The sequence below is a fragment of the Neofelis nebulosa genome, chromosome 3 (genome assembly GCF_028018385.1).
Source record: "Neofelis nebulosa isolate mNeoNeb1 chromosome 3, mNeoNeb1.pri, whole genome shotgun sequence".
Lineage (NCBI taxonomy): Eukaryota > Metazoa > Chordata > Mammalia > Carnivora > Felidae > Neofelis > Neofelis nebulosa.
In genome coordinates, this window is record NC_080784.1 from 18,502,496 (window position 1) to 18,529,135 (window position 26,640).

At 39.1% G+C, this 26,640-nt stretch overlaps 2 long non-coding RNA genes across 3 annotated transcripts in view; one reads left to right on the forward strand and one right to left on the reverse strand.

Annotated features, from left to right (window-relative positions):
- Positions 1-26,640, reverse strand: part of LOC131506431 (uncharacterized) — a 203,183-nt gene that overhangs the window by 30,653 nt on the left and 145,890 nt on the right. For both annotated transcript variants that reach the window (XR_009258934.1, XR_009258933.1), the window contains exon 4: positions 16,509-16,589. This is a non-coding gene — a long non-coding RNA (uncharacterized LOC131506431). The remainder of the gene's footprint in view (positions 1-16,508; positions 16,590-26,640) is intronic.
- Positions 1-26,640, forward strand: part of LOC131506430 (uncharacterized) — a 62,002-nt gene that overhangs the window by 15,476 nt on the left and 19,886 nt on the right. The window lies entirely within an intron of this gene.

The following is a 26,640-nucleotide window of genomic DNA, read 5'->3' on the forward strand; positions in this document are numbered from 1 at the left end:
TTTTAGCAAATGCATGGGCTTGGAAGTAGATGAGAGGCAGGAAGCTGCACGGTCTGGGCTCAGATTGGTGAGTTAAGATTACCTGCTTCAAGCTGTAAGTATTTGGTGAATAGTTTCAGTATGTTAGAACAGTAGCTATGGATTAAATATATTCTTGAAAAAAAATTTTAATGTTTATTTATTTTTGAGAGAGAGAGAGAGAGAGAGAGAGGGAGGGAGAGAGAGAGAGAGAGAGAGAATGAGTGGGGGAGGGACAGAGAAAGAGAAAGACAGAGAATCCAAAACAGTCTCCAGGCTCTGAGCTGATAGCACAGAGCCCAACATGGGGCTCAAACCCACAAACCGTGAGATCAGGACCTGAGCCGAAGTTGGATGCTTAACAACTGAGCTACCTAGATGCCCCTAAGTATATTCTTTGGGTCAACCAGGAAAACTCACCACCTGTGATATTATATTGAAAACAATAATTTAGCAAATAGCTTTGCAAATATAATCTCTTTGAAAACTGGGGTAAATCTGAGTTGTCTTTATTTCAGAACATTATAGATAAAAGCTGGATCAATATGAGAATTTGGAAAGACTTTTCTGGCTAACCTAACCAATTAAATCAATTCCATCCAGGCAATATAAGTAAAGTTGATTTTCTCCTCCTCAGGCAAGTTTGTTGATTAAAATGATTATTTTAGTATTTTATGGTGGGATTGCAGATGTGGAACTGGACCCTACAAATTTAAGTCATTGCCAGTCCAGATCACTTCAGGTGCCTAGTAAGACTAGTTGCTGTTTTTGTGTTTGTTTGTTTGTTTGTTTGTTTGTTTTTTAAGGTTTATTTATTCATTCTGAGAGAGAGACAGCATGAGTTGGGGAGGGGCAGAGAAAGAGGGAGAAAGAGAATCCCAAGCAAGCTCTGATACAGGGCTCAAACCCACAGACTGTGAGATATGACCTCAGCCGAAACCAAGAGTTGGATGCTTAACTAACTGAGCCACCCAGGCACCCCAGGACTAGTTTCTTAATGTTGGTTGTCCTGGCTGTCATTGTATAAAGAAGCTTCTGAGGAAGTGAAGGCTTGTCCTTCGTCAGAGATAGGTGTAGTTGCTGCCTTGTAGAATGGAGGTTTAATTGAATCACCTGCGGGCTTCAGACTCTGTTTAAATATGTGGATGAAACAAGAAAGATGATGCCTGACAAAGACGAGTGGCTTTGTTAATTAAATTAGCAGTGGAAAATTTACAAGCTTTAATTAGTATAAAATAAGCCACAGAAATAAAGATAGTGATTAAAGCAGACTAATCTGATTAGAATCACAATGTGCGTTGTTACAGGCTAGTTGATGGTAGAGACTCCCCAGCGGAGTCTGGCCAGATGCAGGAACCCACTTGGAGGGAAAGGGTACTTTGCACCCAAGCCTGGAGCTGCCTGTTGGATTGCTAAATCATTTGGGGGGCGGGGGGGGGGGGGATTATGCCAGAAAAACACTGTGAGAAGCGTGGGCACTGGTGAATTGATAAAAGCCTTCTTTCTGGGAGAAAGCCTATAAAATCCATGACCACCCGCAGTGAAGGGAGCTAAAATTAAACTTCAGAACCCTCACTAGCTGAGCAAGATTTCACCCAGCCTCTCAAAACTTCAAACTTATGAAAAGTCTGGAGAGTCAGAAGGTGGTTAAGTTGTCCATACTTTCTTAGTTCACACCCACACAATGAAAGCAGTGTCCATTCGAGACATTTAGACAAAGAATATCCAAGTATCCTGTGTGTTGAGAGAAATGTTAAATTCAATGCAGTACAAATCACAACATTAAATTACCATGTAAATCCTCTCCAATGTTCAGTTTCTTGATCTAACTTCTATCAAATTAATTTTAGTTTATGAGTGTAGGTAGATGGAAACTGTCCATTTCCCTTCCAGCAATTCCCAGTTCTCCCCCTATTTTCTGGTTTGTAAAGCTTCCAATCACCTCAAAGCCGAATGCTAAAACAGGTCACGTGTCTCCATTCTTTTCTATGTGCATATGCGGCATCGTGCATGAGGCTCTCGTAATATTTAGATAGTCATGCACCAACAGAAACCGTGACAGAACTTCACTTTTCAAACAAATCATAACCAAAGTTTTTAGAAGATATTCAATTATATATTAAATAAAATGGCCTGGTTTATATTGACTTAGGCTTCTAATATTTGGTATCAACTATTTTAAGTGTTTATTCCTTCAGTATGGGTTTATTATAAGAATAGATTTTCCTTCGGTGTTGCAAATGCTGAGACATAAGAAGAAATTCATTTTAAGTGGCTCGTCTTATGACAGAAGGTTGTGGCCATTTCAAATCAAATCATTTAAAAAAATAGACATTTTTATTGTTAATTTGATGGCATAGATTTCAGCCATAATTGTGTCACCGTGGTCTACTGAGATGATTTAGTTCAAAATAAACCAACATTCTTCACTATAGAGTTTTCATTAAAAATATCTACTAAAAGAAGAGAATTTTCTTTGGTGCTTATGGCTAGAATACAAAAAGGTGGAGGGAACGACTGCCAAAATATACTTGGATTAAGTTTATTAATTCACTTCGTTATCTGTATCTAATTCATCAATTATAATTCACAATATATAATTGATGGCTATCACAAAAGATGATATGAAGTTCAATTTCAATTGCACTGCTATGCATTTGATAACAGAAATGTTTTTTTCTCAGCCAATGAATGTTTGTTGAGAACCCCAGAAGATGCAGTATTCTGTCCTGTGCGTTGGTATCTTTTTCAAAGAATATATGTGATCTGGTGAATAGATAGGATACTTATCTTTCTTAGATTTTTAATAGAGACACACTGCTAATGTGTATTCAATAAGATATTTAGAGATACAAATAATAGCTAGGTAGGACATTGATTCTTTAAGTTCAGAGTCTGTTCTCCCTTCCTCCCTCTCTTATCAGTCTAAAAGCTCTTAGGTGGGGCTGAGCAAAGCGGGCAGCTGTAAGTAGGTGGCAAAGGCAGTGACACAGGACAGGTGTTGCTTGAGCAGGTCGAGGATGGTGTCTGCACTGACTGGGGTGGGGAGTTGAAGCCCCACTGAGAGGGGTTGGGATAAGCAGTTTTCCTGCACAGGGAAGGACAGGTGGAATGCTTACAGAAGCCCCAGCAATGGGTGGAGAAGACCGACTGGGTGAAGAGTCCACCTGTGGGATGATTATGGCCTGGCCTGTGGCGTTGGGGCTGTGGAGGGTGCAAAGGGCATGTGCATAGCCTGCCAAGGAATACAGAGCCCAAGAGGGAGGAGGAGGCTCCCTGTGTGCGGGCACCGGTGGTGTGAGCCACCACGGGATATGAGGGCTGAGAACAAGGTGAGGAGGGCACCCTGGTGGGAGACAAAGGTGATGGCAGCAGCATCTGTGTGCGGATTGGAGCCCTGCATGCAGACGGCGCCTGTGCAGGGGCGAGGCGACTGTGGAGGGGGTGGTAAGAGAGCATCCACATGGGATTAGTGGTGGGGTGGTTTGCTGGGGGCACTGGTCACCCTGCGGTGACTGAGTGAATAAGAGAGTATAATGAAGATAAAGGGAGACAAGTTTCTCATCGTAAGAAACTGAGAAAGATAAAAAAAAAAAAAAAAGGGAACAAACCCATGGGGTTAATTTGGAATTATGGTATTGGTTTGAACTCATGGTTTTCAGTATATAAGTATAGATAGATATATACCTATATAAATAAATATTGATCAGGATGTACGTGTGTGTGTATATCTATATCATATGTGCATGCACACACACACACACACACATATATTTACTACCTGTATCCAAAGAGAGAGCTTAAGAGCAATGATATTCTTGTGTCACCCAGATGCTGAAACCTAAAATCCATGCTCCAGTACAAGAACTGGGATGCCTTGGAGAAATGGCGGATTCTAGGACGGATCAGGATAATTACATAATAAATGTGAGGTATCTCAGTATGATGGAAGATAAGGAAGTACTCAAAAGAAAGAAGAGGACATTTCAAAAAGACATAGAAATCCAGATGGCCAAACAAGAGACAGGTTTAGCATCAAAACAAATAATAATAGTAAACATGTTCCTTACAGTAGACTACCAACTGCTTAAGGTATAAAAAGTAAGAGGAAAACCATGTGGCAACCATCGTAATAATAATTCAGGCAAGAAACATCAATGGATGCAATGAAGTGGTAGAAAATTTGATGAAGAGTAGAATAGGCTCTTAAATTACCTTCACAAAGGGATGAAGAGTAATTTCTTCGGTAAAGAAATCTGCCACACAAAACTTAACCAAGTGATCAAGGTGAACATTAACACACAGGACAAAGCAAAATTACATAGCGCTTGATAGGATGCAATGAGACCATAGCATCACATTCGCGATATCTCTGCCAAAAACAGATAACCCAAACATAATCATGAGGAAACATCAGACAGCCAGAGTGGAAGATATTTATCTGAACAACTGGCACGTAATTTTCGAAGTTACCAACGTCATGAAAGCCAAGGAAACCCCAAGGAACCGTTTGAGATTGCAGCAGATTCAAGAAACATGGTCACCAGATAGGGTCCTCAATTGGAACCTTTTGCTAAAACACATACTCTTGCCCAGTTGGGGAAGCTTGTATGTGGATTAAATGGTGGTAATAAATTAATATTAAGTTCTTTATTTTGTTTATTTATTAAAAAAAAATTTAATGTTTATTTTTGAGAGAAAGAGAGAGAGAGAGAGGGAAAGAGACAGAGTGTGAGCAAGGAAGGGGCAGAGAGAGAGGAAGACACAGAATCTAAAGCAGGCTCCAGGCTCCGAGTTCTTGCACAGAGCCCGCCTCTGGCCTCGAACGCATGAGCTGTGAGATCATGACCTGAGCTGAAGCTGGACGCTTAACTGACCGAGCCACCCAGACATCCCCTAGGTTCTTTATTTTGATTATTATATTGGGACTTTGCAGGAGAAGATATTACTTGTAGGAAGTACATTCTAAAATAACTGAAGGTAACAGGACACAGAGGCAGCAAAACTATTCTGAATGTTTGACATCATTTCAAATCATTTCATTGAAAAAAAAAGATATCAGGAGTCTAAAACAGTCTGTTTTCCAGAGCTGCCTGTGTTATGACCTGGCTGTTTGAGGGAGGAGCACAAATCACTTCAACTCTTTATGTTTCTATTTCTTCACCTCTTAAATAAGGGAGCCGGACTAAAGCACCTCAAATCTCTTTAGAGATCTAATACCATCAGGTTCTCAGGTGTCAATCAGGAACATTGTACTTAGGGGTTAGGCAAGAAGGGGTAAGTGGTACAAAGCTCTGGAAGAGGAGTCATCCTGGTTGCATTTTGTGAGAGTGGAGATTCGCTGTGTGCCAGAAAGAGGAAGAGGGATTGTGCAGGCAAGGAAAGTGCTCAGGCAAACAGTCTGAGCAGAAGTTACACAACAGGAAGAGACAAGATCTTCTCCTTTTGCTGAAAGGCTTTTGATTCCCCTCCCTCTCTTCATCCCACCTTCCTTCCTCCCTCTAGCAGTTATTAAGCAGTTCCCACATTCAAGGCACTGGGTGAAATACTGTGGAGGGTAGAGGCAGAAAGGGTAGTTTCTGCTCTCAAATTGTCTTCAGTCTGGTAGAAGAGGAAACACACAGATAAAGCAACAGCAACCACAACACCAAAATCCCCCCCAAACTCTGCTTAAACTACACCAAGTTTGCCACTCTGAGGTTCAGAATTGAATTAGCCTCTTTCTTGTTCAACAATCATTCTCCCTCCCCTCCCCCAAAGCATTCTTTCCCCTTATTTGACTGTTTTATAGACTAGGTGACATGTGGCATTGATAGCTGCATGTTTTATCAGGAAAAAAATAAGCCTTGGTCAAGTGAGCAGTACTCTACAGACTATCTGCTTAATGCCTCTAGGAATAAAATGGAATTTATCTCTTTGATTTTTAAACCTCAGAGAAACTCTGCTTCCCTTTTCCTACCACAGGAAAAACTGCAATTTAACAATTGATACATGAAATGATTAATTTTATTAGGGTAAAATTGTGAAATAAAATACAATGTGAATTGGGTTCCTCTTAATATAAGCCATCTTTTTAAGCTGGTAAAATAATAATATGCATTAATTTATATAATATTGTTATAACACCGTACTGTGCATTATATTGTAACGTCAGGGAATTTGTACGTATGCCACTGAAAATCAGTAAGGGACTTAATCCACAAAATCCATATTATTTTCTTTATCAGTCGTTTTGGAAAAGACAGAAAATTATAGTGCTTGAATAAAATATGTTTTTAAAATGAATTTTCCAAATAAAATTTCCCCTAATGTTCATCCTTGTTCATTAAGCCCACATAAAAGGGACCAAAGCAACCATTAAGTGGAGGTTCAATGGCTCTCTGTTTAAAGCGAACACTACGGTTCCAACCCATAATGTGTCTATTGTTTTGGAAAATGCTAATTGTTAAATTGATTGTGATATTCATGTTCTGGCACTCCAGTTGAACACTGCACAATGCCCCATGTGATGATGGAGAAGAGCTTGCTGTTTGATGCACAGTGCTTGGCATGTCCACGTCTATCTCAGTTGTGAAAGGTTGTTTCAGGGCCTTGTTTTTCTAAATGTGAATGGCTCAGACAAGAGAACGGTAACACAAGATACTAAATTATGCTTATTCCTTTCATCAGTGAAGTCGCTCGGATGAATAGACGGGGAGCAAGGAAGCTGCATGTTACATATTTATAATGGATTCTGAGGGTGGCTGAGAAAGCCAACGCAGCATGGTTGAGTGCAGGATGTACTGGGAGTTGGGAACGTGGTTCTGGTCCTGCTCTGGCTCTCTCTGACTATGATATTGGCACGTTACTCTTTGGGATCTTATCTAAGGAGAGAGGATTAGGACAAAATATTTTCTGAGTCCCTTCCAGTGCTTTTAATATGAAATATCACTATGTTAAATTTCTCGCTTGTTACAGCACTTAATATGGAAAAAACTGACAAATAACTTCCAAGTAATTTTTCATCAGATAGATACCAAGTCCCTTTTATGTTCTGAGAACAGTGTCTATACCAAAAGTGTAGGATTAATACGTGTAGCATGTGTTATCAGGAGTGTATAATTTAGCCTAATACTGGCAGACTAATGATAAATTTAGGGCGGTGATATTATAACAAGTCCCATAATATAACTAAATGTAATAATGCACGATCCCAGATTTGATGCTCAAACAGAAAATAAATATTGGTATAGTGAACATTTGTTGGAAAAATTATACTGAATTAATATCAAATTTCCTGAGGGAGATAATTGTATTGTGGTTATTTGAGAGAATATCCTGGTTCTTAGGAGAGACATGCTGACATATTTTGGGTCATGATATCTGCAACCCAGTCCCAAATGATTCAGTAAAATGTATATTTATACACACACGCTTATACATATGTATGAGAGAGGCTGAAAGCAAACACAGCAGAATGTTCACAATCGGTGAAAGTAGTATATGGATATTCCCCACCCCTCTTTTTTTTGAGAGAGAGACAGCAAGAGGGGAGCGGAGGGGCAGAGGGAGAGAGAGAGAGAACCTCAAGCAGGCTCCACGCTCAGTGTGAAGCCTGATGCGGAGCTTGATCCCATGACCCTGGGATCATGACTTGAGCCGAAATCAAGAGCCAGATGCTCAATGGACTGAGCCACCCAGGTACTCTGGGTATTGCTTTATGATTCTTAAATCTTTTCTGAACATAATAGCTAGAAAAAGTAATGTGTGATAAAATGTTACAGGAATGCAAGGATAATTGCCTGCAAGATAATTATAATAGCTAGTCTAATAAAACAGGATGTTAAACCATCTCATTTTATAAGTCTGCAGCCCCACAGATGAAACATATTGGTGACAAGTGTCCAGTGATTGATTGTGAAGAGTAGCTCCATTCTCATCCCCCCCCCCCCCCCCACTGGATGAGGTAAGATGTGGCCCAGATCATGTCCAGCTCATTGGTTTCTTCCAGCTCATAGGCAAGAAGATTATTCTGAGGCACAAGAATGGTTAAGTAACTTGCCCGAGGTCACACAGTAGGTAACAGACCAAGGAGTCAAAATCAGGCTTTGCCAAGTGGTCTCCTACCTTTACCACTTTATAGTGCCTCAAATAATCTTATGTGAACTCAGTTTGGATGTTTCATGTTTTCTTTTTCTTCTTTCTGTCTACTTTTGCAAGTTTAGTTTGGAACAAAAATGTCCAAAGGAGCTCAAACCATGGTTGGATTATTATTAGTGAATTAGACAAATTGAAACTTTGCTGATCGGATTACTTCCAGAACCCTGATCGTTGTGATTTGGCCTGTCATAATGATTGTAAATGGTTATCAGTGATTTATCTGGTCATTGATTTTGAAGACTTTTAGAGCAATAAGATCGAGTATATGTAGCAAATTGGGTCTTTAAATATATTTTTTAATGCATATAAATCTGTTTATCTTATAGGAAATAACATCCAATTCATCATGAGGAGAACTGAGATTAAAATCGGAAGACTGATACTGAGCACACCTTCTCCGAGCTTTTCTGAGCGCGACTCTTCTAGGAATGGTGTCTCAGGAAAGATGCTAGATCAGCTTGAGGCAGGATAAGACTTCATTTTGAGTTTAGGGAGCTGTAAGTATTTTGGAAGATACTCAGGAATAAAGTCATGAAATTTTCTTTTCACGTTCATAAAACTATAAGGCACGGTCACTTAGACAAAGACACTTTGGGGTGAAAATGGTGAATGCTCAAAGCCTTTAGAAAAATTATCTACAAGGGTGCTTAGAAGAGGAGCTGGCATGGGAGGAGAGAGGTTACACTTTAAACTTAAAGGAATATGGTAATCTTTGGATTCTGCAATTTGGAGCAAACTAGTCTTGCATTTTATTCCTCTGATGTTTGTTTCTTTTCACTGTGAAGATTCAGCCTTCAAAGCAGAACCTGACAGGTTGTGCTCTGCTCATCCAGCCTTCTGGGCATCTGTCTTCAGGTGAATTATAGCAGCAAATCTGGGAGTTCACTCCTGTTCTCAGTGCTCGTTCATCTCAACCGAGTGGCAGCAGAGGCCTTAAATGAGCCATACAGAAGTGCGTGCCACAAACATCTTCAACTGGGAGTTTTGAATAATGTTACTTTTAGGTTTTTAGAAAAGTTTTATCCTGTTCATCACGAAGCCTAATGAAAGCCTATTTTGCATTCTGAGAGGAGGAATTGTAATGTGAAAATGTCTCAGAATCCAAATTATTTAAGCAGTAATCCAAAGAAGTTCCTTGTCAGAAGCAATATTATTTTGTACATGCTAGAGAAGAGGAACCCTTGAGCGCTATCCCCCCAGAACTCTTGAACAGTGACTAGTGTATATATATCGTGAAGAGAGTTACGCCATTAATTCTTGATATGTAATGCATTCCTTTCTTTGTATCTGATATTATTTTTAATAGTATTTCTGTCAATTCTCTTGAGATAACAAGTTGTCTACATTGGAGAAATTTTTATTCATTTTGTCTGAAATTTATACCTTTTCCTCGTTTTACTTTCTTTTTTTCAGCTTCACTGAGATGTAATTGATATACAGCACTCTATAAGGTTAAGGTGTACAGCATAATGACTTGACTTACACATGTTGTGAAATGATTCCCACAGTAGGTTTAGTTAACATCCAATATCTCATATAAATACAAAAAAAAAAAAAGGCTTTTTTTCCTTGTGATAAGAACTTTGGGGACTTCCTCTCCCAGAAACTTTCAAATATGCTGTATAGTTGTGTTAACTATAGTCACCATGTTATACATTCCATTCCCAGGACTTGCTTATATTATAACTAGATGTTTCTACCCTTTGACCACCTTCCCCCATCTCCCCCACTCCTTGCCTCTGGTAACCACAAATCTGACTTTTTTTTTTTTTTTCCAGATTCTAGATGTGAGTGAGATCATGAAGTATTTGTCTTTATCTTATGTCACTTAGCATAATGCTCTCAAGGTCCATCCATGTTGTTAAAAATGACAAAATTTCCTTCTTTTTTTTTATGGTTGAATAGATATTTTCCTTTTGCTGTTATCCTGTGACAAATACAGGCCATAATATGAATTAACCATTGGTTGCATTTAATTGATTTATTATATAATGCTTGCTTTACTTTCTGGTTGGTTCATGTATATAAGTACTGTTTCTGTTCAGTTTGGGAGACATGCTGGGGCCTCAACAGAGAGGGGGGGAATTAAAGATATACACAGGATCAGGCTAAAGGAATTCTCCTGTGGAGAGCTGGTGGTCTGTACACGGGGAAGGCTGGTGTTTTATATAACAGTGCCCAGGGAACAGTGGTGACCTTGGTGACAATCCAGGTAGGGTTGCTGTCCCAGGGATCTAATCAGTTGAATAGGACATGGACACAGGAAGTCACCAGACAGGGGTAAAGATGCAGTTACAAAGATGTGATCACCTCAGTTTCAGGGAGTTCTAGCTTTAAGGAAGGTCACAGCCAGAAATTTAAGGGTGGAGGGAGTATGCCTAGTCCCTGAGGTTAGAAGTTTGTTGGTAAAGTCTTAATGCATTTGAGCCTAACCAAAAGGGCTAAATTTCAGGGCAGAACCCCAGCCCCGGTGGCAGAAATAGTAGGCTCTCTCCGGAATGCAAAGGGTCTTCAAGATAAATTCAGACTGTGACCAGGCCTTAGTCTAAGCTGGTGACTGGATTATGGATACTGGGTTGGGTCAGAAAAATAAATTCCATTTTTCTTTGTTGGTAGTCCTGGGGTTCATTGCCAGTTAGGATTTGTTCAGGTGCTTAGTGAGGCTAAATTTTTCAGATACAGGATCAACAGTATTAGGGAAGATTTCAGCGGTCAGGAACCAATAGATTATAAAATTTTTGAAGATGCTTATGTCTGTTTCTATCTCAGTTCCCAAAGCCTGGCACAAGGCGGATGCTCAGAGTAGGTGCTGAGTTGATATTTGTGAATTGTGCAGTCTGGTTCCCAAAGGATATTAAGTAAATAGTTACATCCATGTCAAGATTTGCATGTCTAGATCTGCTTAGAATGATTCTAGGATATATTCAGATGAAAGATCTAGTTTATTTTCCTATTTATGAGAATGATATTTAAAAATATTTCCTTTTAGTGTTTCACTTACTAAACTAAGTTAAAATATTAGCCTTTTTAAAAATGGAATTAAACCTCATACTCATTTCTTTATACCTCTAGATCAGTTATTAAGAATGCAATTGTGGTGAGGCTTGCCACATTGAAAAATTAACATTACGGAGACGATATTTCTGCCAACTTCAGAGTTAAGACATTGCTGTCATTATTAAAGCAGGATATTTTTCATATATATAAATGACGCTTCTGAAAACAATTAGAGGAAGTGCCACTTGAACATTAACAGGGGGGATTTGTCCTATGTCATTCACATTCCCTCAACTTATTTGCCTTAGGAATGTTGCACAGACTTACATCTCTCATACGTTTTGTCCTCAGGGGTAGTATATTTCCTCCCCCCGCCCCCATACAGCAATTCACAATCCAGTGTAACAAAGCATGTATATTTTCCATTGTATTCCATTATTTTTCCTGCCTAGGGGCTCTGTTTCCTTATAAAATTGTGCTTGCTGAAATTTCCTTGGTAATTACTAAGTTCAACATGCTCTTTTTTTCCATATACGAGACCAAAACTCAGAGAGTTCACATAACTTTTTGCCTGTGGCCCAACAGTTGCTAATGCCTACATCCAGATATCCTATTTTCCAAACTATTCATTTTTAAATATCATCTATCTCAAATTTGAAAACCACTGATGAAGTACTTATTTGATTATTTTTTATCACCATCTATAACCAGTGGATTTGTATGATCCCTATTGCAGGCTTCTCCCCTTTTTGAGTACTGTCTACTGTTCTCTAATTAACTCCATTGTCAAGCCACATGACAACATCTAGATATCTGAAATACTCTGTAACAAGTCTTTGTGTTCTCATGAAGGGCAATACTCATATGAAAAAAAAATTTTTAGGGCACCTGGGTGGCTCAGTCAGTTGAGGGTCCAACTTCAGCTCAGGTCATGATCTCATGGTTTGTGGGTTCGAGCTCCGTGTCCTGCATCAGGCTCTGTGCTGACAGCTGGGATCCTGGAGCCTGCCTTAGTTTCTTTGTCTCTCTCTCTCTCTGACCCTTCCCTGCTCATACTGTCTCTCTCTCTCTCTCTCCCTCTTTCTCTCAAAAATAAATATTTTTTTAAAATTTTTTAAAAAGAAAAAAAAACCAGGAAAACATTTTTTAAAGTAGCCAAATATCCAAATGTTTTCTAAATTCCCATGTTTAGGGACACCTGGGTCGCTCAGGTTGGTTGAACACCCGACTTACTGGGCTCAGGTCGTGATCTTGCGGTTTGTGACTTTGAACCTTACATCAGGCTCGCTGCTATCAGCACAGAGCTCACTTTGGATCCTTCCCCCCGCCCCCCCCCCCCCCACCGCCCCTCTTCTGCTTGCGCTCTCTCAAAAATAAGCATTAAAAAAATAAAAATAATAAAACGAATTCCCATATTTATGGCATTCTGTGGAGAAAGTCTCCAGATAAATATCTATAAACCTTAACCTTCAAACAAAAATGTCTTCCATGTGGATATTTCCTCAGTCTATCCATGTTGTTCTGTGTAAGAAACTGAAAGACTAATGTTGCCTCTGCAGAAATACCAACTTAATGTTTTTAAATCCATCTTTCATATTACCTCATCTATTACAATGTAACTACATTTACGTTTATATGGGTATTGTGTTCTTGATGGTATCTTCTGATCTGTATCATCATCAACGTGAACATTAAGCCCATAATTAATATAATACCAGCAAATAGAAAGTAAATATTTGCCAAGCATTATCAATTAATATGTACTCTGGGTCACGAATTTATGTATCTCTCTGTATCTGCCTTTTTTTTCTTTATAGATGACGTTGCATAAACATACTCAAATATTCTGAAAGCTCAGGTTAACTGTATTTAAAATCATATTTTGCATGGCAATACAGGCAGCAATTGGCCTTGTTCAGGCACTTCTTTGAAAGGGATATAGAAGGGTGCCTGGTTGGCTCAGTTGGTTTGGATTTTGGCTCAGGTCATGACCCCAGGGTAGTAAAATTGAACCCTGTGTTGGGCTCCAAGCTGGGTATGGAGCCTGCTTAAGATTTCCTCTCTCCCTCTTCCTCTGCCCCTCCCTTGCTCACCAAATGTGCTCTTTCTCAAAAAAAAAAAAAAAGGATATTGAAATTGTCATTAATTCTCATTTGCATTAGATTCAAGTTTATATCCTGAACAATGCCTCATGCAATTATATTGCCTCAGGATTTTATAAATTACTCCTATAAAAATAAAAAGGAGTTACTTGAAGAGAATTGAACTTAGAGAATACTAAACAATGTTTGCCTTATTAGTTAACTCATGTATATAAAATTAATGTATAAACATTATATGTGTGTTTAATATAACGCTATATGTATATGGCCACTCATTTATGTATACATACTCCTGCCCATATAGTTAGTACCTATTAATTGAGCACTTACTTGATTCCAGGCACGTGGCTAAGACAGGAAATACAGCATGAACAAGACAAACCTGGCATCCATTCTCCTAGATCCTGTCAGGCACAAGAGTGCCCCTAACTTCTCCCTCGGCAGGCATGGCACAAAGACGTCCGTGCCCCTGAGCCTGGATCTCCTCAGGTCGGGGCTCTTTGGCAGGGCTCTTTGACTGGACCAAGAATGGCATGGGAATCAAAACCTATTTGCCATTCCTGACTGTATATTTACATGTATACATAGCAGGCTGTTAAATTAGATGTTTCTATCTAGAGACCCAGGCACAATAGATAACAAGAACCAAAATAAAATTTGCCCTAGACTACCATGATGAAAATTATTAATTCAAGTTTGAACTTTTTATTGGGGGACTGGTTACATGATTTGGGGTCTCTTTCCAGGAGCCCTTCAAGAAGATCAAAAGTAAGGGTTGACTGAGACTGGGAAACGATTTTGTGAGAACAGTTTCTCTGTAGAAATGGTATTAAGAGGGGCGCCTGGGTGGCGCAGTCGGTTAAGCGTCCGACTTCAGCCAGGTCACGATCTCGCCGTCCGTGGGTTCGAGCCCCGCGTCGGGCTCTGGGCTGATGGCTCGGAGCCTGGAGCCTGTTTCCAATTCTGTGTCTCCCTCTCTCTCTGCCCCTCCCCCGTTCATGCTCTGTCTCTCTCTGTCCCAAAAATTAAAAAAAAAAAAAAAAAAAAAAAAAAAGGAAATGGTATTAAGAGCCACAGTGCCCTTAAAGGGTATAGCCCTTTCACCTAAGGCTACGGACGACTTGGCAAGTTTGCAGTTAAAGGACCACAGGGCACTGGTGCCCCAGTCAGGCTCAAGAAAGCTGCACTGGCTTGCGTGGAAGAGAAGAATGCTACGGTTGGGAAGAAAATGCATTCCTCACCAACACACGTCAATAGGGTGTGACTCCAGCATCAGAGGGCATCACACTGAGGACATTTAAAAATGAGTCCTGCCCACGGGGTTTTCCCTCCCGGGTAAGAGGATCCAGTTGGTAACTAGCCGTCCCATCGGGGACAGAAGCTGAAGTGGGACTGAAAGCCACAGGCTCAAGGAGAGACACTGCCATGTCACAGGAGTGGCAGCTGATGGGGCCTGCAGAGGGAACTTCAAAGAACTCACATAAGCACCTACACAGGAAAGTCAGCTTTAAAACACCTGCAAGGTCTAGAGAGCATGACACCTGCCTATGACAGTGGTGGTCATGTAGGAAGTACAGGTATTTCCATCAATTTTATATCTAAGCTCCCCAAACATTAGCTGGTGGAAGCAGAAAGGAAGCTTCTTCTTCCCCACTGCTTGCTACAGGCTTCAGCTGGAGGCAGAACTGAGATTTAAGTTTAAATCAAGTTAGAACTTTGCAATATCTGGGAAAGGAAATTTACATTGCTTGAGCAAATTTGGTAAAGTTATCATAGCCCTTTCTATTATCTCAGAGTGGCCAAAAGGTTTCTAAAGGTCTTCATTGTCACTCAAGGGCAGGAGATGAGCTGCAAATACTGAATGGGCTTAAAGGGATGGAGGGAAGCAAAAATAAAACTGCTTATATAATTCACTCATTCATTTATCCATTCATCCAGTGAATATTTATTAAACACCTTCTATGTGCCAGGCACTGTTTTCAGTGTTAGATACATGCGAGTGAAAAAAAATACTAAAAAAAATAAAAATCTTCTGCTCCACAGAGTTTTGTTTTTAATTTTTTTTAAATGTTTTATTTATTTTTGAGAGAGAGAGACCAAGTGTGCATGGGGGAGGGGCAGAGAGGGAGGGAGCACAGAACCTGAAGCAGGCTCCCAGACGCAGGGCTCAAACTCACAAACCGCGAGATCATGACCTGAGCTGAAATCAGACACTTAACCAACTGAGCCACCCAGGCGCCCCCGCTTCACAGAGTTTCACACTTAGGGAGTGTATGTTTAATGTCAAGGAGACATATACATATAAGCACACAATGATGAACAGGTGTACGAGTGAGTTGCCCAGACATCCTATTTATTTTCTACCTTTTCTTTAAAGTTTTGGTGAAACCTAAAGGTAGTATAGATAAGGAAATCTCATGATTCTGGTCTTCTCTGTTGACACGATTATATGTGAGGCTGTCCTTGAATGAGTTCTATGATCATGTCCATTCATATTGCCGTATTCCTGCATCATGGTTGCTAAGTTAATTACCCAGCTCTCCTAGTCTGCAAAGTTCAACCTTAAAGTACTGCTTTTTTCCCCAACTATGTATATAACTCAGCTTAATTTGGCTTTGGATATTTTGTTATAACACTTCAGGTTTATGCTTAAAATTGTTTCTGGGGCATAAAAATGGGCCACTGTCCTGCTCCTCAGTACACAAGACCATTGAGAAGAAATCTGGACTGTGCTGACAATTTCTGCATGCGTTTCCAGGCAGGGATGAATGAGCAGGATTTGTATAACGCAATTTAATCAGGATCTGGCTCGTCATTTGCTTTGACCACTCCTCTCTCTTCCCCCCCTGACTGCCAAATGCACACGGAGACATAGCTTGCCCAGCAGTTCCTACTGGTGCAGGGCTGGACAAAAAGATCGCTTTGACTCACAATGGGAAGAGAAAAACGTTTATGCTGAATGCTCTGTTGTGGTGTAAAATATCTTAAATGTAGTGTGCAGCTGTCTTTCTGAAAAATTTGCTCTATAATTCTTTCATCTTCACTAATGTGTGGTGGACCTAACTTAAAACCAATGAAGTCCAAATTTTACAGTTGAAACATTTTGATCACTTAGCAGAAGGAAAATGAAGTCCTCTTTTAATTAAAACATTAAAATAATTATTGATCTATATTTAAAATGAAAAATTTATAAAACACATAAAATTTTAAATTCTCCTGATAGACATTTGCTTAAAAACTTTTTGGGCATACCTGGCTGGCTCGGTTGGTAGAGAATGTGACTCTTGATCTCGGGATTGTGAGTTCGAGCCCCACACTGGTCATGGAGCTTACCTAAAAAAATAATGTAAAAAAATCTTTTTGAAAATATCATGCCCAGTTTCTTCTCAAAACAGGGGTACCTGTTGCCTAGTTTCGGGCCCATAGGCTTCTTTAAATGCCATATTGATGTTCCTTAAACTGTCATGTGAATTTTTTTTTTTAAGTTTTAGTTCTCATATGTATAGTAAGAGCCCTTCAATGTTTTTGTCAATGTAATTTAGCCGTTTTGAACAACCAGTTTGGATGAACAGTGTTTGTTATATACTGGGCCACTTCTACTTGTGATATGGATAGATAACATTTTACCGTCAAGTTTGTTCAACAAAACCATTATTGCTTTCTTGCTGTGCGGACACGGCATTGGTTTCTGCGTCTGCTAAAAAATAGTACTTGCCTTTGAGGAGCATATCATCCAATGTGTTGGGACGAAAGAGAAGTATAGATTGTCATTTATACTTTTATAGTGCATAGGATGTAAATTTGTAATTTTAATAAAATGTGTTAAAAGGCGAGGTAAAAATATGTGCAGATTGTTACCTATTTCTTTCTAATTTCTAATTCCTGACTAACTCCTATTAATGACAGGACTGGCACTCTGACACGAGACAATAGGTTATAAGGAAAGGTTACACATAAAATTGATCAGAAAGACTGCAAATGCTGTTGTTGCACGCATGAACTGTGAAGGGTGCTGTTAATCCTGAAGAAGTATGTGTTAATAAACAACGTATATTGAATATACTGATTAAAGCTGTCTGATGAATCCAACAGTGAGTGCTCTAGAGCCATTAAATTGAGCTTTCAGAGAATTATCATCTACTTGAATCTTTTTAATTTATCAAATGCTCCTAATATATTATTTACCACTCACTGGTTTTTGAAGTCACAAGAGTAATGCTAGCTGGACACTTAAAAATACATAACTGGAGATAAATTAGCAAAATAATAAATCATCCAACAATTCATCTTACCTTTCTAACCTTACGTCATAGTTAAGTGTTACTCCCAAGTAAATCTCTGGAGACACTGTGATAGTACAGTGCCTAGTTTCAAAGTACGTATTCATACAAAATTCCCTTTGCCTGCCAGCTGGAGCTAGAATTCTGAGAATTGTACACTTCAAGTACATATTTAAGGAAGAGCAAGTATGTCGACAGGCCGTGATAGAAGATACATAATGAACAGAGTCCACACACTCAAAGCTTAAGTGTTCAGGGAAGTAGAAACTATGTTATGGGACCAGAAGATTTAGGAACATTACAATAGCCACAGATGTGGCTTCATCTAAACATTAACATTTTATAAAATACAAAAATACATATTATTAGTTTTATGAATAAAGTTAAGAAGTTTTTAGATGGGATGAGCCCACAGCGGTTGAAATCAACATCACCTGCAGACCTCTGACGGTCAAAATGATTCTCTGTCCATAGAATGAATAAATTAAATAAAATAAAATTTGCAGTTGTGTGTATGGGTGAGCATTTCAGTATAAATAACATTAAATTAGATGTGGCTATTCTTGTACATATTGCCATTTTTGTCCTGCTCACAATCCATTTGCCATTTCTCCCCCACTCCCAGCTCGCCCCAGGGAAGTAAGATAGAATCAGGGAATCTGAAAGAGTAGTGTGATGTGTGCAGGGAGTTGAGGGCACAGACAGAGCAGGAAGTGAAATGTCGACTGGGTACAAGAAAGAACAGGAGCCCAGGATAAACCACAGCAAGATGCAATCACGCTCTTTTTAGATGTTACATTTCAAGGTTGTTCCTGAGTTTTATTTTTTAGGAACTCCTGTGGTATTTGTTGAATCTGACCATAATTTGGTCCCTGGGGCAAAAGGGCAAATGTTTTGAAAGAGTTTCTATGTAGAGATTTAGGGGGGGGGGGGAAGCATTTTTATTCTTATACAGAGATTTCTAAAGTCAGTAGTTGGTTGACCATCTGAGAATCTCAGTCATTATTGTTGCTTCCCCAATGATGGAGGAAGATATGATGCCGTTTGATGCCTTGTCATTTCAACCTTCTTGCATCCGCTTTCTGTGAGATGTTCCCTAATATAGTTTATTAAATCTGAAGCTGCATACCCATTGAGTAGCTCCTAAATAGTTTTTAGGCAAAGTATATCACAACAGTTCAATAATACTCTTCTTACTTGACTTTAAAATGCCTTCTCTTAGCCTGTTGTTGCAAACAACATTTTATTCTATACAATATTTAGGTGAAGGACCATGGGAAGGAAATGTAGAATTAGTTGTAGAGCTAATGACCATTACTATAGATCTTAGTGTGTTGAAAAGTGGGTGTCCTGGGCAAATTCTACAGGTAGAATTCTGACAGATGGGATCAAATATCTCACATATAAGAAATTACCCCTAGAAATATTCCAGCTTTATTTAGAAAAGTAACTAATTTTTTGTGAAGATGCAGTTCTGTCTCTAATTTTAGTGCATCTAGACAGAGAAACACACACATATGTGTATATATGTATGCATATATAATATATAATCCTATATTTATGTAATCATATTATATATAGTCATTATAAACATATACATATATATATATATATATATATATATATATATATACACAAATAAATTTGTCATCTAAAAAATGTTCTAATGGTAAGACTATGGGAATACCTTTGGAACCTATAAACATCATGCTTTTTGGAGAAAGTGTTCATTTTCTATATCTATTTAAATTATTCTTTTGAAAAGCATTTCATAGGCTTTCTGCATGTGCAGGATGTTAGGTAGAAATCTAAATTATATTCTAGTTTGGTGGGAATATACCTGCCTTTAATACATCACAATTACCTCACAAGAGGTATTTCTGTTTCCTCACTTGTAACCCTGTGATGTAAATTTTGACGCTTCACAAATGGGATCTGATGGTCATGACATCAACAACTGCTATACATCTCCTTGGTTAGGTTACATGCTTAATTAGTCATGTTTCATTTCCTTTCTGGCTTTCACAGAAGTTTCTCTTACATGACATGAGTTTTGGAAGACAGCATCCTCTGAGGACTCCCATTCCCCCATCGTTAGAGAAATTCCTTCTTGAAAGAGGCAAATTAGCACAACGTTGCACCCAGACAGGAAAACGGGGTTCTGGATGTGGAAGGTGACTGCGGACAGAGATTTCAAGATCAAAACTTTCGAAGTATGTTTCTGCCACTTCCCGTGTCACCTACGGGATTGCACTTCGTCTTTCTTTACTTCATTTCACCTGTCAGTTAAAAAGGGCATAATATTTATGTTCATCATGTCTTGCAAGTCTTTCAGTTTTTTGATTTTTTATAATGAACTCTTTGTTCGTATTGAAGCAAGCCCATATTATTAACAAATGATACGGTCACAATGAAAAACTCCCTTCCTATGCAGAGAGCCCAAGGGACAGCTCCCTTTCCTATTTTTCAGCTGTACACCTTTGCAAATGGATGAGCCTTGCGCCACTGCCTAAAGGTCAGAAAGCAAAGGATCTGCTGATTCAGCAGGAAGGATAAAACCCTAGAGTTTCCATCTCCCTACCTAAAATACCTAATCTCTTCTTCTTTGTAGAAATAAAACCTGGGAACACTTAGGGAAGACCAAAATTTTATTTTTGCTGAGACCCCAAAGTTTTGTCCATAATGTCTGTCTTCTGGGACTCTATTATTCTGGTAGCTGCACCAGAGAAATAAGAGTTCAGGTGTAGCTCACCCAGCTCTCAAAGGTTCTTAGAACCACAGTCTTCACCACTGTGCACAACTCAAGGAAGCTTTCTCCTGCAGTTGTTTGTTCATTTAGAATGAGGGAATACACATAAACTCCTGACTCATTGGACTGATGGAGTCCAAATTTTGAAAACACCTTCCCATTTTATTCTTTTTCTTATCTCTCATCTGGTGTTGTCACTCCAATGAAGAATACTAACACTAAAGATCTTTTTTTTTTAATGTTTATTTCTTTCTTTTGAGAGAGAGAGAGCACGGAGAAGGGACAAAGAGGGAGACAGAGAATCCCAAGCAGGCTCCAGGCTGTCAGCGCAGAGCCCGACATGGGGCTCAAATTCATGAACTCCTTGATCAAAACTGAGCAAAAATCAAGAGTAGGACACTTAATCTAATGAGCCATCCCAGGTGCCTTAAACTAAAACTAAACTAAAAACTACAGATCTTAAAGCTAAAGTACTTAATTCTAATTACCATTTTGGAGCTAACAGTTTTTAGGGAGGCAAAACTATCACAAACACTAAAATTAGATTTGGAGACTGTTTCCATTATAATTGTAAATTTTCTTCACATTATTACCAGCCTACTTCTTTCAGTAATAATGAGGAATACTATGGCCATCGCTGTTTAAGTCTATGATTTAAAGTGTGTTTACTATTTCCCATGTAGCATTAAGCACTAAACTAAGAATTTCACCTGCCGAACTTGAATTTCACTTGACAGGCATAAGCAGGTGGCCACTGTTACTGCCCTCATTTTATAGATGAGGTGTAAGAGGTTAAGAAGCATTTACAAGGTCCCATCCCAGTAACTGGCTGAAAGAGCACTGAGACTCAGGTTCGTCTACCTTCAAAACTATCTGTGCCCTCTCCTGATGACCATGCAATGCTCTGTTAAATAGCATGATGCACTACTGGTTAAAGACTTCTCATGTGAATATTTTTTCGCTGATTTAGGGTTACAATAATCCCATAAAATAGACTGTTGATGTAGTAACAATTGCCAATGTAGTCTGTACATTTTATAGCCTGATGAATAAAATAAACCTCTCCTCTTCTACGTGAGCAGGAGAGTGGCTTGTTTGCATAGGTCTCCTCTTGTGCCTGATTCCCCAAAACCGTAGCCTCTATGTTTCTAATCTCTGCAGAATTCCCTAGTCTGCTACTATGGCAGGAAGAAGGCATGGGAAAGATGCAGTCATCGATTATGTGAGAAAAGGGATTGAAATGAGAGACACAACCTGTCAAAATTTCTTCTTAACCACTATGAATGCCTCAACATCGGTCAGATGTTCTTTTGTGTGTTTCTCAAAAGTGTGCTTACTGATTTTCTTTTCCAATACATTTTAATTTTTAAGTGGTACATACATATAATAAAAACTTAAATAGGAAAAAAAAAGACACCTAAAAGGCATGTAACAGGAAAAGTCTGTATTCTCTCTGTTTCACCTCTCCCACTTTCTAGTTTCACTGTCCAGAGTGACATTCAATTCCTTTAGCTCAGTCCACTGGTGGTAAACCTCCGTATCTCTAAAGAATATGCTTAGTAGATTGGTACTTGACTTTTTAACTGCTGATATTACTTTCATCCTATTATAAGAAGCATGATATGAAGTATTTCACAACTTTGGCTAAGTCAACAGAATGTACTATCAGTCACTGATGAACTAAATAATGTCCCAGAAAATTAGCACTTACTTTTGTAATTTTTTTTTAATATATAGTTTTCTTCTCCATTCTGTTTTCTGTCTCTGGAATGACTGTTTTTCAGATTAAATCTCTAATATCCTATATTCTTTCTCAATTTTTTTATCACTGTTATTACATATTCTTAGAACTATTCTGTTCTTTAGCTTCTGAACTTTTCTACTTATTAATTTTTATGTATCAACTTTCAAGCACTATTTTTTGATCTCTAATTATGCCTCTTTAAAAGTAGTGGATTTTATAATTTAGTGGAAGCACTGTCTTCTCTAATCTCTTTGAGGATACGGATTACAGGATTTATTTCCCTTTTGTGTGTGTACATGTGTCTCTGTGTCTGTATATTTGTTATTTGTTTTGCTTTTATATCTCTCAAATTCTGCATTTTCTTTCAATGTCTTGTGATTTTTGTCCATAAACTTATTTTTTTAAATTTTTAATGTTTATTTATTTTTGAGAGAGAAACAGTGCCAGCAGGGGAGGGGCAGAGAGAGAGGGAGACACAGAATCTGAAGCAGGCTCAGGTTCTGAGCTGTCAGCACACAGCCCGATGCGGGGCTCGAACCCGTGAACTGCGAGATCATGACCTGAGCTGAAGTCAGACGCTCAACCAACTGAGCCACCGAGGCTCCCCTAAACTTATTTTCTAAGAGCAAGGCTTGAAAAAATTGTTGATTAGCTCTGTTTTTTTTTTAATTAATTAATTTATTTTGAGAAAGAGAGAGCAGGGGAGGGGCAGAAAGAGAGAGAGAGAGAGAGAGAGAGAGAGAGAGAGAGAGAATCCCAAGCAGGCTCTGCAGTGTCAGTGAGGGGCTTGAATCCATGAACTGTGAGATCATGACCTGAGCTGAAACCAAGAGTTGGACGCTTCACCGAATGAGCCACCCGGGCACCCCAAGAAGCTCTGTTTAGGAGGAGAGGACTTGTCAGTTATTGGCACCACTAGAGCACAGGTCAATTTAGCTTTTCACTAGGTATGTCCAAACATCAGTATCTAGAGGCCTTTCGGAGAGGAATCTGCTGAGAAGTCCTTATCCATCTCCTATGACAGGCAATGCAGGGTGAACAGGGTGCAGGAGGACCAACTTGTGTGCAAGCATTCTGAAGTAAGTCCAGAGAAAAGAGGTGAGAATTCCATAATCCTCCATTTGCATTTCCTTTTTTTCCCCTACTTTATTTTGTTCACCCCAATTCTCTACTGTGTTTTGTGTCCCCCACATCCAGAGATTCTGTTCAAATGATCCACAAAAGAGCACCCAGCCTCCTGAGGGGGTGAGGGTGGATGATTTTCTAGAAAAACAGAAATTAGGGTATTGATCTCACAAAATTGGAAAAACTTAATAATCTGTTTACCATAAAGTAAATATTATTTCTATTTTAAAAACATAATTTATTTTCAATTGCACAAATATTATATTAATCTATTCTCTTTTGACCACATTTGACCAATACAAATAAAATCTTTTTCCTCTACAATCAACTTCAATCTCCTTCTCTCTTCTTAATAATAAAGTATTATTAATTTAATACGTGTGCTTCAGTGACCTATAGTCTGTGTACGAAAACTGATTCTCAATATTTTTATTATAATTTACGTTCACGTTTCTTTATTGTGGTGGTTCTTCAAGTGTTGTGCCCTGATCAGCAGCAGCAGCATCGTATGTGAGGCTGCTACACATGCACATTCATGGGGCTAAAATTAACAACTCGGGAAACAACAGATGTTGGTGAGGATGCAGAGAGGTTGTTACACTGTTGGTGGGAATGCAAACTGGTGCAGCCACTCTGGAGAACAGTAAGGAAGTTCATCAAAAAATTAAAAATAGAGATATCCTACGGCCCAGCAACCGAACTAATAGGTATTTATCCAAAGGACATAAAGATGCTGATTCGAAGGGGCACATGCACCCCAGTGTTTATAGCAGCCCTGTCAACAATAGCCAAAGTATTGGAAGAGCCCAAATGTCCATCGACGGATGAATGGATAAAGAGGAAGTGGTATTTGTATACAACGGAATATTACTTGGTAATCCAAAAGAATGCAATCTTGCCATTTGCAACAATGTGGATGGAACTAGAGTGTATTAGGCTAATCGAAATAAGTCAGACAGAGAAAGACAAATATCATATGATTTCACTCTTCTGTGGAACTTAAGAAACGCAACAGTTGAACATAGGGAAAGGGAAGGAAAAATAAAATTAGAACAGAAAGGGAGGCAAACCATAAGAGACTCTTAAATACAGAGAACAAACTGAGGGTTGCTGGAGAGGAGGTATGTGGGGGGATGGGCTAAATGGGTGATGGGCATTAAGGAGGGCACTTGTTGGGATGAGCACTGGGTGTTATATGTAAGTGATGAACCACTAAATGCTACTTCTGAAACCAATACTATACTATATGTTAACTAACTGGAATTTAAATAATAAAAAAAACAAATGCGCATTCATGGGCTCTACTCCAGACCTACGACTGAATCAGAAGCTCTGGCAATGGGGATTAGCAATCTGACGTGCTCTGAAGTTCAAGAACCACGGATCTTGAGAATTCACAGTGACGATGGGAAGACAGATTATGAAAATTGGTCCAGAAGTCCAGTGTTAGACAATGTTCAGAGATGGCAGAACATGATGTTTCTTGTCTCTTCGAATACTTTTCATGAATACTTTTCATGGTAGGTCAATGAATAATGATAATGGAATTTAGATCATAGAGAACTTAATCCTGGTCTTATTGTTGAATTCAGGGAAGAGAAAATACTTAGATTCCTCCGGCCCTCCCAATCTCCTAAAAACTCTAGGGAAGCAGCAGGGTTATTAGAGATGACAGCAATGGTGACACCCTTTTTCAATGCTTAATAAAAGCTGGACAGAAGCAAACGCTTTCTATCACCATCTCTTACCAAGCAGAGAATAAGATTACATTTCTGGCTCTTTCAGTTTAGTTACACATCAAAATTGTATTTCCCTTTACACACTAGTAAAAACTTCAGGTTAAGAATTTGGAGAATCAGATGCTTGCAGGGACTGGGCTGTTTCTTAAGAAGCTGTGCACCATTGGGAAAATTACTTTTGCTCACTGGTCCTTAATTTTTCCCATGAGCAAAACAGAAATTGGACTGTATGACACTCTGTCATCCCAAGATCCTGAACACTGGTGATACAAGGCAGAAGGAACTTTAAAACGAGAAGATGCCTCCAGGAAATTGGTTCCCGTCACCAAGTCAGAAAAACTCCAGAGCCTGGACATTCTTTATCTCATCTCACTTTGGAGGACCTCATGACTCATGACTTATCCTGCCTTTTCTTTCTTCTTCTACGACCTACCCAAGGCCAGCCTACATCTCTCAGGTGGCACTCAGCTGCACACACCTGCCCCGAGAACACGTGCCAGGAAAGCAGCAGGTAGAGTGGTCCTTACCATGGAGGAGGGGCAGGATTAGCGGGGGGCTCTGCTGTGGCTCCTGATCAGTGAGCAGTGACATGGCTGGGAGGCACTGGCCTGGTCAAAAGAATGTTCTTTCACTTCTAGCCTGTTCTAAGCATGCTCCACAGAATGTACTATGCTGGCTAAGACTAAGAGTGTAGATAACATAGCCTCAAGCACAAGCCTATCTCCTAATTGGAAAATTCCAGGACTGTAGGGGAAAGGTGAGGTGGTGGTGGTGCGCAATCAGGCGACAGGCAGCTTAACACTCACAATTTGATTGAGAAAAATGGAATTATTTTATAGTCCAGTGGGGTCCGAATTGTTATTCTACTCAGATCTTTATTGCTTGGCCCTTGTTAATTTAATAAGCAATCTGTATCCCTAGTACAGAAAACAAATAGGTTTTATAAGAGAGGGTCTAAAACTGAAGTGGCAATAACATAACTGAGAACATAGTTTTATTTATTTTCCTCAGTGGCAGATTGTATTTTCTGTAATTTCTGTGCAAACAAACCAATATGGTATTCTTCTGAAGGGCATAATTGGAATGACAAAACTGTGAAGTCTCCACTGACTGTACTACCGGGGAAATGGACGCGGGGCCACAGTAATTTAATTTTACCAGGAGTTACTATTCGGCTAGATTACCACAAATACGAGGAAACTTCTGCAACACTTCTCACGCACTTTGCCCCCAAATATTGCTTCTGCTTTGGAGAAATTACTTTCCTAAAATAGCACTTAATTAAAAAACATCTGTGTGTACAGTGAACAATAACTACATTAATATGAGTTAACCCTCTAAAGAATAACTCTGGCATCTCTTTCTTTGCAAATGTCTCTGGGCGACGTGCCAGGAAAATACAATAAAATTTACTAGGCTGAAAGTTGTGTCTTTCCTTTCCCTTTCTGTCTATCCATCATCTATGCCATTCTTAAAAAAAAAAAATTCTTAGGATTTTACTCGAAATTTGAGAACCTTGCTTTACAAGGCAGAAAACTGCCTTATATTTTCAGTGTTACAGTTTGTTTCAATGGCACGATATTACAGTCTCTTTGTAAAACCATCATCTTTCTTTGAAGTTGATTCCACACATTTTCAATGATCTATATTTTACACATACTGATGCAAACCCTTCATCACTACACCTCACGGGGCTCTCATCCCCGCCTTGTTGCACTTTGCATGGTCTCTTCCTCTCTCTGAATCA